A 14249-nucleotide genomic window follows, 5' to 3' on the forward strand; every position below is an offset into this window, starting at 1 on the left:
TTTTTTGTCTTTTTAGGGCCACACCCATGGCACATGGAGGCCTCCAGGCTAGGGGTCCAGAGCTACAGCTGCCAGCCTACACCAGAGCCACAGCTACGTGGGATCTGAGCCGCATCTGCAGCTTATGCCACACCTCACTGCGATGCCGGATCTTTAACCCACTGAGCAAGGCCAGGGATCGAACCCCATAGCCTCATGGTTTCTAGTTGGATTCATTTCTGCTGTGCCAAGAACTCCCCATTATGGTTATTTTTAAAGGGTCATATGGAACAGGCAGTTAAGAACTTGGGCTCCAGAATTTTAATAAAGGGCAGAGATGGATCTGTACCACTAACTTTCAAACTCTGGGATATGTTGCACGATCCAAGTTCAGTACCTTTCTTTAGAAAATGGAAGTCAGAGTTCCTGGGTGGTTCAGCAGGTTAAGGATCTGGCATTGTCGTTGCAATGGCTGGGTTTGATCCCTGGCCCAGGAAGTTCCACATGCCATGGGCACAGCCAAAAAAAGAATAAAAAAAAAAATAAAGGGAAGTTATGGTAGTAGTTTCTCATGGGTTCATTATAAGGATGTAATTAAAATGCCTGTATAATGCCTGGCACATCAAACACAAGTTGCCTTCTAATAACAGTATTATATCAGGCCCTGAAAGGCCCAGGGGAGGGTAATACAGCTGGAAGAGTAACTGGAGCAAATTCCTTGAAAAAGCCCAAGAATGTGGTAACTGTGTCTCACTTGTAAATTGTACCAGCCTCAGCTCTAGAAAACACTTTCTACTCTTTGCTTCTCTGCAGAAAGTCCTATCAACACAGCAGCTTTTCCTCTGTGCTCCTCAATGCATGGTACGCACTCATGTACATCTGAGACTTTAACTAGCGACACACACCTAGTTAGTCTTGTGATGGTAAAAGGCTAAATACCTCTAAATAGTTCTTGTAGAACAAGTAAAAGAAATTATACTCACAGATTCAGTTGTGCAAAGTGTCCAGTTACTTTGTTTTGTCCCCTGTATCATCCATCCACAATGAGGCTCTGAGTAAAACTAAAATTGAGTTATAGAAGACAGCATTTCCAACCAAATCCAATCAATTTTATAAACTGGAATTGACTAAGAACGCCTTAATTTATTCTGATACAGGTTTAAAAATCCCCCCCACCAGGAGTTTGTGTATCACCCCCTTCCTTGTGTGAGATTTAAAACTGCTCTAGGGGTTGGGTGGGTTCTTACAACATTGCCAGCGTGGCAGTCACATGGGAAAGGACTGTCTCCTGCGTCCTTGTATCTTGGCTGGCCTTGACCCTGGATACACCTTGTGCTATAACCATGGTATTTCTTCCTTCGTATCATAGCCCGTGGTACATGACCTCCCTCTAGAGGCTCTGGTAGTTGATCCACGGAGACTGCAGGCACATCCCCACAGGGCCCTGCAGAGACTGTTCACTCTGGACAGTTTGCAGAGGGTCCAGCAGCCAGGACAAAGGGATGAGCATGAGAAGGATACAGAGTGATAGCTCTTTCAGCAACCTGTTTATTTCGCTCATGCCCTGGGAGTGCTTAGGATCCACTTCCACACCACTTGGAGCCGAGGGAGCCTCAGCTTAAGGAGGAAGGGGAGGTAAGGTCTGAACAAACATTTGTCTTCCAGCCAGGCATAGAGGGTCTTTGTGTTTAACCTAAGCAGATACCCTGATAAATATCTTGCCATCTTTCTGGATCAAGGCTTTTGACCTTGAAATCCAAGAGGTTTGTTTTTTTTTTTTTTTTCCCACACCCACAGCATACAGAAGTTCCCAGGCCAGGGATGAAACATAGCTGTGGCCTATGCCATAGCTGCAGCAATACAAGATCCTTAACCCACTGCACTGGGGCAGGGCTTGAACCTGCACCACCTCAGAGACAGTGCCATATCCCTAACCCAGTGCACAACAATAGGAATTCCAAAAGCCAAAATTTTTTTGTTCTGCTAAAGGGGCATAATAGGAGGCCTTGGCTGCTCTGGCATCCTTCTATGACTGGACTCCAGAATTGAGAATTTTAGAATTGGAGACATGAATCTATAGGAGATCTAAAAAGAAGAGTCTGGTACAACCACTACGAAGAACAGTATGGAGGTACCTCAGAAAACTAAATATAGAACTACCACATGACCCAGCAATCCCACTCTTGGGCATATATCTGGACAAAACTTTCCTTTAAAAAGATGCATGCACCCTCATGTTCATTGCAGCACTATTCACAATAGCCAAGACATGGAAACAATCCATTCCTCTGTCAATGGACATTTAGGTTAAGAAAATGTGGTGTGTATGTATATATACATATATATATATATATATATGTATATATACACATACATACACACACACATACATACAATGGAATACTACTCAGCCATAAAAAAGAACAAAATAATGCATTTACAGCATCATGGATGAAACCAGAGACTCTCTTACTAAGTGAAGTAAGTCAGAACGACACAAATACCATATGATATCACTTATATCTGGAATCTTATAGCACAAATGGACCTTTCCACAGAAAAGAAAATCATGGACATGAACAACAGACTTGTGGTTGCCAAGGGGATGGATTGGGAGCTTGGGATTAATAGATGCAAACTATTGCCTTTGGAATGGATAAGCAATGAGATCCTGCTGTATAGCACTGGGAACTATATCTAGTCATGATGGAGGATAATGTGAGAAAAAGAATGTATACATGTATGTGTGACTGGATCACTTTGCTGTAAAGTAGAAAATTTTCACAACACTGTAAACCAGCTATAATGGGAAAAAATCATTACATAAAAAAAGAAGAGCCTAAGATCTGAGGAGTCTACATTCATAAATATTGCAGATCTTCTTTTTAGGGAATAATAGGGTTGATTGTTTTCCTTGATGTTGAAGATAGAGGTAAACTGACTTACTAGATTCAAATGGAACAAATACCAGTCAACCATAAAACATGTTACTCACAATTGTACGCTGGATGAGAATCTTGGCTAGGACTCTTCTTTTCTCAGAAATATTTTCTGATTCAATCCTCGTCTATTAGATATCTAGGTAATCTGCCTGTATCACATAGTGACAGGCCTGTATTTATGTCTCAACTCAGTTACTCCCATACCAACCCAACTTTATCTGATACAGATAAGTAGACAAACTGGTAGGTATTCACTCAGGAGCTAATTTGTTTTGTCTCAATTTGACTTCTCTAAAATTTCTGAGATGCATCTAATACGAGGAAAATGTATTATTTGACCTTGGCCAAGCTGGAACCGTGTTTCCCTGAATACCTTTCTCTGTGTGGTTTCTGCTCAGGGCTGGACAGACACATTTTCATGAGATTGATGGGCATCCTACTTCTGCTTTCCAATCTCATAAAGTCTACAAATAGCAAATGTTGACAAGGATGTGGAGAAAAGGGAATTCTTGTACAGTGTTGGTGGGAATGTAAGTTGGTGCAACCACTGTGGAAAACAATATGGAGTTTCCTCAGAAAACTGAAAAAAGAACTACCATGTTATTGAGTAATTGTACTGCTTGGTATATATCTGAAGAAATAAAGACACTAATTCAAAAGATACATGCACTCCAATGTTCACAGCAGCCCTATTTACAAAAGCAAAGACATGGAAGCAACTCAAGTGCCCATCAACAGATGACTGGATTAAGTAGATGTGATATATATAATGGAATATTACTCAGCCATAAACAAGAATGAGGATGGAGCTACAGAATATTATGCTTAATGAAATAAGTCAAGGAGTTCCCACTGTGGCTCAGTGCTGAGAAACCTGACCATTATTCCCAAAGATGTGGGTTCAATCCCTGGCCTTGTTCAGTGGGTTAAGATTGGATGTTGCCATGAGCTGCAGCATAGGTCACAGACATGGCTCGGATCTGGGTTGCTGTGGTGTAGACTGGCAGCTACAGCTCCATTTCAACCCCTAGCTTGGGAAATTCCACATGCCCTGGGTGTGGCCCTATAAAAGACACACCAAAAAAGAATCAGATTGAGAATGACAAATATTGTATGATATTACTTATATGTAGAATCTAAAAAATAATACAAATGAATGTATATGCAGAACAGAAACAGACTCACATATATAGAAACATATGGTTACCAAAAGGAGCAGGGAAGGTAAAGGACAAATGTGGGTATGAAATTAACAGATACAAACTACTACATATAAAGTGGACAAGCAATAAAAGTATACTGTATAGGGTAGACAACTATAGCCATTATCTTGTAATAACCTGTAGTGGAGTACAGTTTGCAAAAATACTGAATTGAACCACGATGCTGTATAACTGAAACATAATATTGTAAATCAACTATACTTCAATTTTTAAAAATCTGTTGCATTTCTAGACACTAATAGCAAACATTCAAAAAGATAAATTAGGAGGAGGATTCAGAGAAGATGGTGGAGTAGTAGAACGTGAGGCTCACCTACTCCTACAAACACACTGAAAATCCATCTACATGTGGAATGATGTACACAGAAATTTTGCTAAATGCTGGCAAAATACCTCAGAATTTTGAGAGAGCAAAAAATATTCATGAAACTGGGTAGGACAATATAAAGAAAGAAGAAAAGGACAGAAAAAAACTAGAAAGCAAACTGATGGGAACCCCTAGGAGGGAGCTGGAAAGAGAAAAAGTTCCTGCACCCTGGGAAGTCCCCTCACCAGAAAAGGCCACAACTAGAAACAAAAAATTACAAATGAGAAAAGAAAACTCACTGGTAAAGGAAAAGAGAATATAAAAGTAGGAAATCACCCATTGACAAATATAATATCAAAACTTGCATGCATGACAAGAGAGGACAAATGAAGAACACTGAAAATGCATTTGAAATTAAGAGCCCAGGAACCAAAAACATTTCTGAAGATAGATAGATAGATAAAAATCTAATGTGAACCACAAACCAAAAAAACACAAATGGACACAAACATAAAAATAAAAACTAAACCAAATACAACACTAAAGATAGCAAATCAAAAGAGAAGACAAAAGAGAAAGGGAAGGAAAGACCCTTGTTATTTTAATAACAAATCCAAAACAATTACAAAAATGGCAACAAGTAAATACTTATTCATAATCATGCTAAATGTAAATGGATTAAATGCTCCAATCAAAAGACACAAACTGGCTGAATGGATACAAAAATAAGACACATATAGAGAGAGAGTGAGAGCATGGGAGAAGGTATTACATGCAAATAGAAATCAAAGGAAAGCAGCAGTAGCAATATTCATATCAGACAAAATAGACCTTAAAATAAAGAATGTTACAAGAGATAAAGAGGGACACTACATAATGATCAAAGGATCGATCCAAGAAGATATAGCAATTGTCAATATATATATATATTCACCCAACATAGGAGCACCACAATATATAAGGCAACTGCTAAAGGCAATAAAAGGAGAAATCAACAGTAATACAATAACAATGGGGGGGGGCTTTAACACCCACTTACATCAATGAACAGATCATCCAGACAGCAAAGCAGCAAGGAAACACAGGCCTTAAATGACACCCTAGACAAGATAAGAGTTAACTGATATTTATAGAAAATTCCATCCCAAAGCAACAGAATGTGCATTCTTCTCAAGTGCACATTGAACATTCTCCAGGATAGATCATATTTTGCGCCAAAGATCAAACTCAATAAATACATTTTTAAAAATTGAAATCATACCAAGCATTTCTTCTGACGATAACTCTGATACTAGAAATCAATTATAAGGAAAAAAAAACACAAACTCTTAGAAGCTAAAAAATATGCTACTAAACAGCCAATGGATCACTGAAGAAATCAAAGAGGAAATGAAAAGATACTTAGAGACAAATGATGACAAAGATATGACAATCCAAAATCTATTGGACATAGCAAAAGCAGTTCTGAGAAGTTTATAGCAATACAATCTGATCTCAGGAAACAACAAAGATCTAAAATAAACAACCTACCCTTACACCTAAAACATCAAGAGAAGGAAGAAGAGACAAACCCAAAATTAGTAAAAGGAGAGACATCATAAAGATCAGAGCAGAAATAAATAAAATAGAGACAAAGAAAACAATAGAGAAGATCAATGAAAATAAAAATTGGTTCTTTGAAAAGATCAAGAAAACTGACAAACCCTTAGCCAGACTCATCAAGAGAAAAAAGGAGAGGGTTCAAATCAATGAAATTAGAAACAAAAAGGGAGAAGTTACAAATGGCACAAACAAATACAAAGGATCATAGAGACTACCATAAGCAACTATATGCCAATAAAGTGGACAACCTATAAATGGACAGATTCTTAGGAAGGTACAACTTACCAAGACTGAACCAGGAAGAAATAAAAAATATGAATAGACCAATCACAAGTACTGAAATTGAAACTGTGAATGAAATGCTTCCAGAAAACAAAAGCCCAGGGTCTGATGGCTATACAGGCAAATTCAATTAAACATTCAGAGAAGAATTAACACCTTAAACTCTTCCAAAAAATTGCAGAGAAAGGAACATGCCCAAGCTCATTCTATGAGGCTGCCATCACTTTGATACCAAAACCAGACAAAGAGACCACACACAAAAAAAGAAAATTACAGGCCAGTATTACTGATGAACACAGATGCAAAAACCCTCAACAAAACATTAGCAAACTTGGAGTTCCCATCGTGGCGCAGTGGTTAACGAATCCGACTAGGAACCATGAGGTTGGGGGTTCGGTCCCTGCCCTTGCTCAGTGGGTTAACAATCCGGCGTTGCTGTGAGCTGTGGTGTAGGTTGCAGACGCGGCTCGGATCCCACGTTGCTGTGGCTCTGGCGTAGGCCGGTGGCTACAGCTCCGATTCAACCCCTGGCCTGGGAACCTCCATATGCCGTGGGAGCAGCCCAAGAAATAGCAAAAAGACAAAACAAACAAACAAACAAAAAAATATTAGCAAACCTAATCTAACTATATATTAAAAGGATCATATACCATGATCAAGCAGAATTTATCCCAGGGATTCAAAGATTTTTTCAATATCTGCAAATCAATCAGTGTGATGCCCCAGATCAACGAACTGAAAAATAAAAACCATATGATCATCTCCATAGATGTAGAAAAGGCTTTTGACAAAATTCAACACTCGATTCTGATAAAAACTCCTCCGAAAGTGGGCATAGAGGGTACCTACCTCAATATGGTAAAAACCATCGATGACAATCCCACATCTAACATCACTGTCGATGGTGAAAAAATGAAAGCATTTCCGCTAAGGTCAGGGACAAGATAAGGATACTCATGCTCACCATTTTATTCAACATAGTTTTGGAAGTCCTAGCCATGCAGTCAGAGAAGAAAATAAATGAGAATCCAAACTGGAAAGGAAGAAGTAAAATTGCTGCTATTTGCTGATGACATGATACCACACATAGAAAATCCTGATGATGCTACTAGAGCTACTAGAGCTCAGCAATGAATTCAGTAAGGTTTCAGGCTATAAAATTAACAGAGAAATCTACTGCATTTCTATACACTAACAACAAAAGAAAGAGAAATTAAGGTAACAATCCCATTTAACATCACACCAAAAAGAATGAAATACCCAGGAATAAACCTACCTAAGGAGGCAAAAGACCTGTACTCTAAAAACTGATGAAATACATTGAAGATGACACAGATGGAAAGATATACCATCCCCGTGGATTTGAAGAATCAATATTATCAAAATGACTACACCACCCAAGGCAAACTATACATTCAAACCAATCCCTATCAAAATACCAATTATGTTTCTCACAGAACTAGAACAAAAAATTTTTCAATTTGTATAGAAACAGAAAAAATCCCAAATAGCCAAAACAATCTTGAGAAAGAAAAACTGAGCTGGAGGCATCAGTCTCCCTGACTTCAGACTATACTACAAAGCTAGAGAGATAAAAACAGTATAGTATTGGCACAAAAACAGAAATACAGATCAGTAGAACAAGACAGAAAGCTCGGAAATAATCCCATGTAGCTATGGCCAGTTAATCTAGAACAAAGGAGGCAAGCATACACAATGAAGAAAAGACAATCTCCTTAATAAGCAGTGCTGGGAAAACTGGACATCTACATGGAAAAGGATGAAATTAGACCATTCCCTAACACCTTGCACAAAAATAAACTCAAAATGGATTACAGACCTAAATGTGAGGCCATATATTATAAAAAATCCCTAGGGAAAAATACAGGCATGACACTCTGACATAAATTGCAGCAGTATCTTTTTTGACTCACCTCCTAGAGTAATGAAAATAAAAACAAAAATAAATAAATGGGACCTAATTAAATTTAAAAACTCTTGCACAGCAAAGGAAACCATAAACAAAATGAGGCAACCCACAGGATGCTAGGAATATTTGCAAAGTAATTGACTAGAGAATAATCTCCAAAATATGCAGTAATTCATGCAGATCTATATCAAAAACAAAAAACAAAAAACAAAAAAACAAAAAAAACCAAACAACCCAATTGAAAAATGGGCAGTGGAGCTAAATATACATTTCTCCAAAGAAGACTTCCAAATGTCTAATAGGCACATGCAAAGAGGCTCAATATGGCTAATTATTAGAGAAATGCAAATCAAAACTAAAATGAGATATCACCACATACTGGTCATAGCAGCCATCATCGAAGTCTACAAACAATAAATGCTGGAGAAGGTGTGAAGAAAAGGGAACTCTCCTACACTGTTGGTGGGAATGTAAATTGGTACAACCACTATGGAAAACACTAGGGAGGTTTTTTAAAGACTAAAGATAGAGTTATCATATGATCCAACAATCCCACTCCTGGTCATATATCCAAAAAAAAAAAAAAAAAAAAAAAAAACTCTAATTCAAAAAGATACATGTAGGAGTTCCAGTTGTGGCACAACAGAAGCAAATCTGACCAGGAACCATGAGGTTGTGGGCTCGATCCCTAGCCTTGCTCAGTGGGTTAAGAGTCCAGCATTGCTATCAGCTGTAGTGTAGGTCACAGATGTGGCTTGGATCTGGCATTGCTGCGGCTGTGATGTAGCTGGCAGCTGTAGCTCCAATTAGACACCTAGCCTAATAGGAACCTTCAAATGCCATGAGTGTGGTCCTAAAAAGCCAAAAAAAGAAAAAAAAGATACATGTTCTCCAACATTCATAGGAGCAGAATTTACAATAGCCAAGACATGGAAGCAATGTAAGTGTCCACTGACAGATGAATGGTTAAAGAAGATGTGTGTATGTGTATAAACATGTATATTTTTTATTTATTTATATGTTATTTTTGTATATTTATGTGTATGTATATGTGTATGTATACACACACAGTGGAATAATACTCAGCCACAAGAAATAATGAAATTATGCCTTTTACAGTAACATGGATAGACCTAGAGATTCCCATACCAAGTGAAGTAAGTCAGAGAAAGACAAACATCATATATCACATATGTGGAATCTAAAAATAGTGATACAAATGAACTCTATGTCTGACAGAGAAAACAAATTTACGGTTACCAAAGAATAAAGGGGTAAGCAATAAATTAGGAGTTTGGGATTAGCAGATAGAAACTACTTTATATAAAATAAATAAGAAGATCCCAATGAATAGCACAGGGAACTATACTCAATATCTTAAAATAAGGTATAATGGAAAACAATCTGAAAATATACATATATTTCACTATACTTTGATTAAAAAAGAAAAATTAGGAAAACAATCCCATTTACAACTGTATCAAGAAGAATAAAATACCTAGGGATAAATTTAAGCAAGGAGATGAAATACCTGTACTTTGAAAACTATAAGATATTGATGAAGAAATTAAAATTGACACAAATAAATGGAAATATGTCCTGTGTTTGTGACTTGGAAGGCTTAATATTATTAAAATGTCCATATTTCACAAACCACCTTTCAGATTCAATGAAACCCCTATAAAAATCCCAAAGAAGTATTTTACAGAATAAGAAAACAAATTCTACTATTTACATGGAAGAAAATCATGACTAGTTAAACCAATCCTGAGAAAGAATAATGCTTGAGACACTACGCTTCCTGATTTCAAAGCTATAATAATCAAAATGGTATGGCATTGACATAAATACAGATAGCAAGACAAATTGAACAAGAGAGAGAACCAAGAGCTAAACCCACATATGTATGGACGATAAGGAAAGGATAGTCTGTTCAATGAATGATGAAGGAGAGCTCCCATCGTGGCTCAGCAGGAGCTCCATGAGGATGCAGGTTCAATCCCTGGGCTGTTCAGTGGGTTAAGGGTCTGGTGTTTTCATGAGCTGTGGTGTAGGTTGCAGACGCAGCTCAGATCTGGCATTGCTGTGGCTGTAGAGTAGGCCAGTGGCTACAGCTCCAATTCAACCCCTAGCCGGGGAACTTCCATATGCTGTGAATGTGGCCCTGAAAAGACCAAAAAAAAAAAAAAGGACAAAGAAAAAAACAAAACAAATGATGCTGGGAAAAATGTAGTCTGCATGTAAAATAAAATTGTACGTTTATCTTACAAGATCTAAAAACGTCAGCTGAAAATGGATTAAAAACTGAAACATAAAACCCGAAACTGTCCAACTCCTAGAAGATAACACGGGAAAACTTCATGACACCAAAGCGCAGGAAACAAAAGTCAAGTGGAACCAAAAAAAGCTTCTGCATAGCAAAGAAAACAAACCAGAGTGAGGAGGCAACCTATGCAATGGGAGAAAACAGACGCAAGACATGTCTTTGATAGAGAGTTAATCTGAAAAGATAAGGAATTAATACAACTCCCTGGTATAAAAACTAATAATTCCCATTGTAAAATGAACTAAGCTCTTCAATAGACATTTCCTCAAAGAAGACATTTAAATGGCCAGCCCGTATTTGAAATAAAAGGTTCCTTGTCACTAGGGATCAGAGAAATGCAAATCAAAACCACAATGAGGTCTCATCTCACACTAGCCAGATTGACAAGTCTATTGACAGATGAATGGATAAAAAAATTTGGTGCATCAGTTCAATGTAATACTATTCAGCCTTAAAAGGAAAGTAATTTTGTGATGTGCAAAACATGGACAGACCTTGAAAATATTGTGTTCAGTGATATAAACCAGACTCAGAAAGACAAACACTATGGGGTTCCACCAATATAAAGTATCCAAAATAGGTAAATTAAAAAAAATTAAAGCCTGGAATAGTGGTAGCAGCACCTGTGGGAAGGAGGAAATAGGGTGTTATTAATCAACAGGATAGACGTTCAGTTACGGTGAACTACTGCACAAAATTGTACCGATAGGGAGTTCCCTTGTGGCTCAGTGGTGATGAGCCCAACTAGTATCCATGAGCACATGGGTTTGATTCCTGGCCTCGCTCAGTGGGTTAAGGATCTGGCATTGCCAGATGGTGCAGGTCACAGACATGGCTCGGATCCCACATTGCCATGCTGTGGTGTAGGCCACAGATACAATGTGGTATAAGATAAAGATACAATTTGACCCCTAATCTGGAAGCTTCTATATGCCGTGGGTGTGGCCCTAAAAAGACAAAAAAACTTGTACCTATAGTCAACAATAGTGTATTGTACACTTAACATAACCTCGATCCTCCTAACAAATTTTAAGTGTCCTACCAGTAAAATAAGATTAGAAGAACAGAAAGAATGGCTTTCAAATAAAAGTATTATGGGAAATTATGGCAGGCAGACTCCATGTCAGACTCTGGTATAAACCACTTTCTTTCTCAGGTGTTTCAAAAATAGCAGACATTGAGCTCAGTTGTAGGTTAGATATTACCCTTTAATATTGATAGATGATTGGTAATTATTGATAATAAATAATTACATTAGTAATGGCTTCTCAATTATATCTTCAGACCCTCCCTTCACCCTGGAGATTAGGGAAAATTGAGACTATTCCTGCCACTTCAGATAGAAGAAACAGAGCGTGACTGAGGAAGTGCCATTCCAAAGTTACAGGCTGAAAATGAATGTCTAGCTCAGGCATGTAATTTGCATGAAAATAAAACCTCTTAGATATGTTGACTTGGTTGGGCTGGAATTTCTACCCTTCCCAGTCACACAGGCGGTGGCTGCAGTTTACCTATTCCAACGTGTCTGTCTTTTCTAGGAGACTCCGCAAGGAAAGTACACATGTAAAATGGAGACCCATCAAAGACAAAGGTAGCAGGCTCTACCGGAGTTTCTGACAGTCTCTGGAGATTTAAGCATGACCCCTGAGGGGAAGAGGAGATGGGCTGCAGGAACCCTTGGGGTGGGACCCCTGGGGTCAGGGAAGTCCCTTTGTGCCAACCTCTAGAGAAGAGGCCAGAGCCTTCCATGAGCCCTGAAGGACCCTCCTCATGTGCTGCAGTTTCTGCTTCCACAGCCTTTTGAGAGAAGATCAGAGGTGTGTGAGGATAAAGCCAGCTGCTCCCTTCCTAACTCCCTCCTTCCCAAACTGCTCTCACTGCGAGAAGGCGGCTGCACCGGACCTGCAGGAAAGCAGTGGACAGGCCAAGAATTCTACCTCAGACTAACGCCTGTGGACAGAAGAAACAGGAAAGAGGTGACCCAGGTGTGGTGAGTGGGACAGGATGGGGGACACACTCCTTCACCCCCACATCCACGCTGGTCTTGGGCATCAGCTCCCTGCCTGCTGCCTATCTCTTTGTTGCCTCTCTTCCTGATCTTCAACTGAGCTGGCTTACATCTTCACAGTCTGCCCTAAATGCTTTGTCTGCAAACTCCGGTGACTCCCTCCACTGCAGGACAGCTTTCTCCTCTCTAAGCCAAACAACTGCGGTTCCCCTCCAAGAAGGCTTAGCTGATGACTTCGTCTTGGATTCTGTCCCTTCCCAACTCCTATCCTTCCTCCTCCACACCCCACCAGTATCCCTGGCCCAATTAGGAGGCTTCTGCATTAGTCAGGAGAGAGAAAATGAGGCCTGAACTAGGAAGGTGCAGGGAGTTTTTACAGGTTTTTCTTCCTTGAAAAGAATAGGACTCAGGTCAGAGACTCTCTTCCTATCTCCGGGTTTTAATCCTTAAAATCGATCCTTCTGATATCCTCTTAAGATACAGCTGTAGGCTAAAAAAAAAATAGGTGCAAGTATTAACTGATTACTTTCTGGGTAGGGTGACCCATTTAAGTGCTTGGGGGACAACAGAAACAGAAGACAAGTTCTGGGGCCTAGTGTGGACATTTTCAACTCTTGAAATAGCATACGCTAGACAAAACCTTAACTGCAAGTTGGTGCCTGGGTTCTGGATAAGAAGAAACCCGTCTCCATTCTCTCTCCTTCTCTGAGGTTCTGATCCTGGGAGGGGTATATTTTTGATGAGCTTCAACAGAAGAAAAAAGGTTCACATACTGTTGGATACCCTGTGTTTGGGAGAAGAAATTGGATAGAACAGAACTTTTTCTTTGTGTGAAAAAGGACGAAGAGCTCACAAGGTTGCCAGTTGTGTGCAGGTGCACGGATCAGGTCAGCGGGATGTAAAGACTCAGAGCTAAGGTGAAACATGTTTACCGTCTGTAAGTGTGCATTTTTCACAGACCTAAAGTCGCAACAAGTACGTAGGATCATTACCAGTCATTTACGGAGGGTCTGTTATGTAGCAGACACTTGTCTTTGCACCAAAGAAAAACAATTTCTCATCTGGTCCAGACTGAATCTGCCTGGTTATCTTGTAACTTAAAGTACACCCAGGCATGGAAGTTCTAAGACCCCACCATCAACACCACCCTTAGTTGCCTGCATCAGAACAAATGCCTCTTCTCATTTGAAAGTATTTCTTCCAAGTGTTACTAATATTTGTGCATCTTTTCCAGGAACAAGAAGTTGGCTCTAGAAGAGACAATCTCAGCAACAGTAGGAAGATTCATCTGCAGAAAAGTAAAAGCCATATTTGGAGTTCCCATTGTGGCGCAGCAGAAAAGAATCCGACTAGGAACCGTGATTCGATCCCTGGCCTTGCTCGGTGGGTTAAAGATCTAGTAGTGCCATGAGCTGTGGTGTAGGTTGCAGGATCCCATATTGTGTGGCTGTGGTATAGGCCAGTAGCTGCAGCTCTGATTAGATCCCTAGCCTGGGAACCGCCATATTCCATGGGTTCAGCCCTAAAAAGCAAAAAAAAAAAAAAAGAGGTAAGCCATATTTTCTGGTAGTATGGTGGTTCATATTTCATCTGGTGAAATGTTTGTTTGCCACCTACTGTGTATGGTGGGCGCTTGGAATATGCAAGTGA

The sequence above is a fragment of the Sus scrofa genome, chromosome 9 (genome assembly GCF_000003025.6).
Source record: "Sus scrofa isolate TJ Tabasco breed Duroc chromosome 9, Sscrofa11.1, whole genome shotgun sequence".
Classification (NCBI taxonomy): domain Eukaryota; kingdom Metazoa; phylum Chordata; class Mammalia; order Artiodactyla; family Suidae; genus Sus; species Sus scrofa.